Below are 6,682 nucleotides of genomic sequence, written 5' to 3'. Positions count from 1 at the left end.
CTGACCACTGAGTGACTGACCGGAATCTCTGATTCTTCACGACCTTGAAAACACTATTATTTCTGCCTGGAGTATGCAGCATCTCTAGGTTCCTGGGTTCACCTCAGACCCTGGTGGCCCCAGCAAAGCTTCCTATAAACGTTATATCTTACTGATGCTCAGGGAGGCCTCCTGTGCCCCTAAGAGCTTGCTGGGACTCAGAAAGCCCTCCTGGGGCCCTCAAAGCTTGTTGGCTCTCAGATAGAACTTATGTGGCCTTCAGACTTAATCATTCCAGTGAAACAGTCCCACAACATCATGCTGCCACCACCATGTTTGACAGTTGGTGCATTGTTCTCTGGTGTTAAAGGCCCACCTTGACTCCTCCAAACATTGTTCTTGTGATTGTGTCCAAACAGCTGATTGTCTCGTCTTTCTCCGGTAGTTGGGCTTGTTTATGTGGGCAGCTGCAGACTTCAGTCCAACTTGAAGGTGTTGATGTTGGTTCAGGGACTTCTTTCTTGGTCTGGACCTTCTCAGTCCTTGTTAATGTTAAACTTGTTAGTTTGTGGACAATTACACTGGTGTTTCAGAAGCAAAACATTTAGTGCAGGTTTGAGTCTTGGTGGTTCCTCGGTGGATCCTCAGGGGGACAGTTTGGGTCTTCCTCCAGATTTTGGTAATGCAGTGGCACACCTGAAAAAGATCTGACTAAACCAAAACCAAAGGCTAAAACTGAACCAGTACACAAAGAGCAGAACAAAAAAACGAATGAAGTATCTCAACACAAAAGAAGGAACTCCTGTGGAATGCCATTAGGCCAATAATCTACAACTAAAAACAAAAATCAAAATACAAAAGCAAGACAAACACCCATGGATTGATACAGAACTCTTGTTTGAACCAAAGGTCATGGAATATGCAGAAATAGCTCCTTAGGTCTTCACTCAGTTTCTTGGATTTCCCAAAGTTCTGAATGTTGGATCCACCGAGTGCCGTCAGAATGGACATCTTCTGACTGTGACTGTGAATGAGATCAGATAAATCCCATATTTGTGAGATCATGCTGTAGCGCCACCTTCAGTTAACAATAAACAGAGAAACATCCAAGCTGAGGAAGTGAGAGCTGACAGGAGCTCGACCGTCTGGCTCCTAGCTGTGATATTAAAGCTGCAGTTTGGTCACACGACTGCAGCTAATCTGATCCGATCCCTGCAGAACCAGCTAGGCGTGGAAGCAATGAGGGGGGATTAGAGCTGCATGGTAGGGAGACTGCAGGGAAACCCAGGGTAAACACAGGAAACCTCTGGGAATGTTTGGAAGAGACAACATTTTTAGGTCAAAATTTAAAACTGTGTAAGATGATGGCACGGTTCTTTTGAGTTTAAGAAGTTCATTTTAAATTGTGTTAACTTTGTTCATTTCTGAGATCAGATGCTGTTGGTGCAGCAGAAATAAATATGACTGAGTCTATTTTCACCTACTGGTTCCAGTTCAGATCTGGATCATCTACAGAACTGCTTTATTATCAGTCAAACCGGTCCTTGTCCAGTAGTGGTTTGGTTTGAGTATCTGAAATGTTATGCGTTGCATCCACAGATAGACACTTTCTGTGGACTGCTCTGAAACAGAAATAATGGTTCAGCCCCAAAAATATATTTTTACTGAAAACAGATGAAAAGAAACAGAACGTCTTTTTCAAGACTATAGAACCAACGCCACCCAGCGCTGGCTCTGAAGCTCCGCCTTTTGTTTGCCATTTGTTTATCTTCCCGAGCTGGAGATCAATAGCTTGGTCTGAATGAGGCGGCACTCTTTAATTCTGCACCCCCTGAACGCAGCGCACGTCAGGACCCATGATTAAGAGCCCAACGGGCTACCTCAGGCTCAAAGGCACAAAGGAAGCCGCTCCACTTATCCAATAAAAAACAGGCTCCCAAACAATCAGACCGGGTGGAGTCCTGCTGACATCACACTTCAGTGATCAGCTGGAGCACAATGAGGAGCACTCCAACCCCCAGACCCCCACCCATTCACTGGAGGAGGTGGGGGGTCGGCTGGTTAACTCCTCAGCCAGGAGGAGGAGGAGCAGCAGGAGAACCACAACTGCATCGCTGGCTGAAGAGCAGTAGGAGGAGGTCCTGGAGGAGAAGGTCAACTGATGGGATTCCTGGGAAGGAGGAGGTGCTGTAGAAGGAGCAGGAGGAGATGGGATTGCTGAGTGAAGATGAAGGAGCAGCAGACCATGTTTCAGGGAAAATGCAGTCTTAATCCCAGCAGTTGAATTATATCTCCAGCTCTTCTCACGGTTCTTGACTCTGATCAGGTCTTTTTCTGGAACATTGCTCACTATCTTTCAGCAGATGAATCTGAATTTTCCAAAGTGGGACTTCAGCCTGTTCTCTGGTTCTGTGTTCTTCACTGAATAAAAACAGATTTCTGTCTTCAGTGATGTGCTGGATTTAGATTTCAAACTCAACCTTTACCCACCCTCAGTGTTCTTTAAAATGACCTTTCTCTAGAATTTAGTTCTGACTGAGAACAGCTGAAAAACCTAAGATTCTTTGTACTGAACAGAGTCCAGATAATCAGGACAAGTCGCCTCCTGTGTGTGAGCCACGTGCTCAGGGTGTCACATCACCAAACTGTTTACTCCATCTCTTTGGGTTTTCTCAGTCCATTTTGTTGGTTTTCTGGCTGCAGCAAATTCTGGAACCGTATCAAAGAATGCTGCATAGATTTTAGGATCCTGTGGGTGAAGATCAAACCCATTTCAACAGTTTGCGAAGAGGTCCAGACCAGACCAGACCAGACTTGAACAGACAGATCTGATTATACAAGATCTGAAGCCATCAGTTTGACCCAAATGACTACAAACACTAAATGAACTGTTGATACTTTTGGTTCAGAAGGTGAAGCTGAAAGATGATTTTTTTTCACCAATTACCACAGAGTGCTGACGTTAGTATGTGATTCTGCAGCATCTGAAGGCTGTTCAGTGATTTTAAAGAATCCAGACCACTTTCATTTGGCTATAATTATAACTGATGATGTTGGGACCCAGCCATGGAAACAACATTAAACTCTGGTACAGACTTTTCTGGAACTTTCAAAATAAATTGCATTTAACGGACTTCCAGCAACTGAGGAAAGGGGGGTAGCAGCAGACTTCCCATGATGCCATGATCCCATGATCCCATGATGTCTGAATAAGAGCAACCCCTCTCCAACAAGCCGACCTCTTCCACACCGATGTTCATCGGGATAGGAGGAGAAAGCGTGCTGATGTCCCTTTGCTGGCAACTCTTCAACTGGATCCAAGAGTGTTATAAGATCGTGCGATCATATGCACAAGTTAAGTATGAGTGAAGCACTGTTTGTGTACCCAGTATTCATTCATAAAAGCGGGAATTAACTGGCTTAACGTTCTCTCTGAGGCCTGCAGAAGCAAGCTGTGTTCCAGAGAAGTCCCTGCAGAGACGCTGTTTCTACAAGCTGAGTGAAGCGGTTTTCCTTGCCTGAGAGGAGGACAAACAAGTAGCCGCATTACGGCAGTTAACGTGCAGTGTGGTCAGCGGACAGAACGAGCCGTCTTCCAGCAAGAGCTATGGAGGTTAGCTGGAAGCTAACTCTTTGTTCACAGAGCTCTCTTCAAATTTCATCGTTGCCCGGACAGCTTTTCCTCAGCACAGTTCATACGAGGTTAGTTTTGGGCAGAGCAATGAAATAGAAGGATTTAGATTGAAATACTCGAAACGTTTTTCATTTTATGAAGTTTGGTTTTGTTTGTGTTGAACTCAGGTATCTGGGTGCTAGCAGAATATCTGCAGCACACGTGTTCAGTTTTGTGTTCTTTGTCTGTGTTTTTAAAGTTAAGACAAACTTTATTTAAAGGGTTTAACACAGAAGGTTGATCATAACACGCTTATGCATTTTATCCCTTTTATTGATGTTATTTTTAAAGGTGTGTATTTGAATCTGGTGCTAAGCTATCAGCTTCTTTGTTAGCTTCAACTGCTAACAGCTAAGGACACGTGCTTGCTGGTAAATAATATTTACCCAGAAAGGTTTAGTTTTCAATCCAGTAAATAATGTGTCCCTGAACATCATTTACTAAATTTGATAACTAAGTAAACACCATTAAGCCCCATTTCTCCAGAAAGATTTGGCTCTTCTCCAAAATATTGTCTTAATAATATATCTTCAAATATTATGTTAATAAATAAAGGCAGTTGAGAATTAGTCATCCAGAAGGTTGGTTTTATTCAGCAGATCATTCTTTAAAACATTATTTTATTAAAATAATATTTTATCTGATCTTACATTGTGAAGGGTTGTCTAGGTGTTGCTGATTATTGTCTAAATTAGTTCCAAGACTAACTTAACTTCATTTCCAGATTCTTCAAGATAATCCTTGGTTCTCAAACATAAACATTGCATGGTAATGTTGCATCACTCTTTTGGTCATAATTATCAGTCATCTTTAATCAACTTGTTTATATTGTACATAGTCCATTAGTCTTCATTATTCTTTAATTCTGCTTGGTAGTTTAGTTGGATTGTTTTAGCAAAGTAAAGAGTTTGTTGATTGAAATATGTTTGACTTTGAGTTGACTTATTTTTGTTAATAAATTCTTGTATTTTAATAAATTGTGTGAATTTATTCCATATATGTGCAGAGTTTATGCTGTTCAATAATGTCAGAGCTCGTCTCACACCTTTCTATTTTGTCCTAATACCATCACCTTACTGGGCTGGTATTCACAGGACAACCCTTAACAGATTCAAATATTAAAATTAAATAATATTCTCAGATTCATAATCCCAACAATGATTTAGATGCAGATATTATCTAGATTTTTTACTGCTCCAAAATAACCCACATGCTACTGGATCAGAAGGTTGGAACTTCATCGTGGCTTCAAACTCACTACCATTGAAATAATTCACTAGGCAGACTGTCATAATGTTAAAGGCCGATCTGACCCACATAAACAGAAGCACCCAGAGAACAGAGAACCGTTTAGGAAGTATATTAACAGACTGGAGTGGGAAACAACAGCCGCTGCTTGGGCCTGGAAACTGCAACAGAGAGGGATGGTAAGAAATGGTCTTGCAGGATAATTGGAAATTAACAGACTTTAGCACGGACCTAGCTGGGTTCTGATCCACCAGGGAGAGAGAGGTGAATCCAGACCTGCAGATAGCTGTGTTCTATGCCACCAGGGTTTCGAAGGCTGGAAACTGGAAGACCGTCAGAGGCCGAACAAATTCGGCTCGGCGGGGCTCTGACAGATTGCCAGCTGGTAAGTAGTCCAGGTTCTTCTTTGTTTGGTTGGGTATGATCTCCAGTTCTCCAGGAAGCGAGGCGGAATCAAAACTCTAAACAAAGACAAGAGTTACTTCACAAGGACAGGTAACTTGTAACAGACAAGATAAAGCGACTGTGGCTCAGTAGGGAGAGTAGTTGTCTTGCAATCAGAAGGTTGTGGGTCTGATTCCAGCTTCCTCCTGCCATATGTTAAGGTGCTTAACCTCAAGTTGCCTACCGATCTGTGTAACCTGGCCAGAATTATTACCATAATTCTGGCCAGGCTGAAATACTGCGTAGGCGACGATGTACTGGCAATCCATCCTCTTTATACCTCCCCAAGTGATCATCTCGATCCACTGCACCTGTTACCCTCCGAGAACAGTCTCAGGAGACACCTAGTGGTTGAAAATAGTTAATAGCAGCTACAGACAGAATCCAGACTCTGACACAGACTATTAATGAGTCAATCCGACCAGTTAGCTCCACCATACCCCTACCTGCAGAACAGTCCTAGCCATCAATTAAGTAAACAATAGAAGGAAAAAGGAAGAAACCATCTCTCGCCCCATCTGCACTTACCCCTTTATATCACACACCTGTGTTCAAACCATTATATCTCACACCCGCTCTCAAATGTTTATATTACACACCTGTGCTCACAAATTTATATCTCACACCAACTTTCACAGCTGCATTACTTTGGGTCCCTGAAGATGCATGCTCTGCTGCTGTCAGTGTCAGTCCTTGATAACAGGATGAGGGTACCATGAGCAATAGAAAAATCTTCTTCATGAGTTGTCTGGTTCTGATTTGCATGTCCAATCAATGGAGAATTGGGCAGTCCCTGTTTTATGCACAGTGTAAGCAAACATGGTCATTCTGAAGTTGGTGAGTGTTCACAGTGTTAAAATAAAGGACTATTTTACAGTTTTTAGTGCACAGTATTAATTTGTAGTTCAGACTCTGAAATACTGACATGTATAAAGTACTGATCAAACCTGAACTTTATATTGTAATCTGGGCAGATATTTTTTAAAACCAACGCTGGACCTGTTCCTGGTATCATCTACCTGATTGAGGGGAACAAAGCAGATAATTCATTTTATGATTGGACAATGTTTCTGGAAACCAATCTGACAGAAATCATCAAACATCATAAATAGGTTTGTTTCATTTCATCTTCCGAAGATGATCACTGTCATTGTTTGATCCTGTCTGAACTTTAACCCGATGCTACTGATGATGATTAGGAGAAAGTTGTATTGCTCTTGCATCTTATACTGCTCTATACTTACTCTCACTCACTTAAAACTGTACACATATATTTATATTATATTGTAGATATGTTTATACTGTTTAATTTGTATGATATTGCACCGACTACGCCAA

The sequence above is a fragment of the Girardinichthys multiradiatus genome, chromosome 23 (assembly GCF_021462225.1).
Source record: "Girardinichthys multiradiatus isolate DD_20200921_A chromosome 23, DD_fGirMul_XY1, whole genome shotgun sequence".
Lineage (NCBI taxonomy): Eukaryota > Metazoa > Chordata > Actinopteri > Cyprinodontiformes > Goodeidae > Girardinichthys > Girardinichthys multiradiatus.
This window is presented reverse-complemented; position numbering follows the sequence as displayed.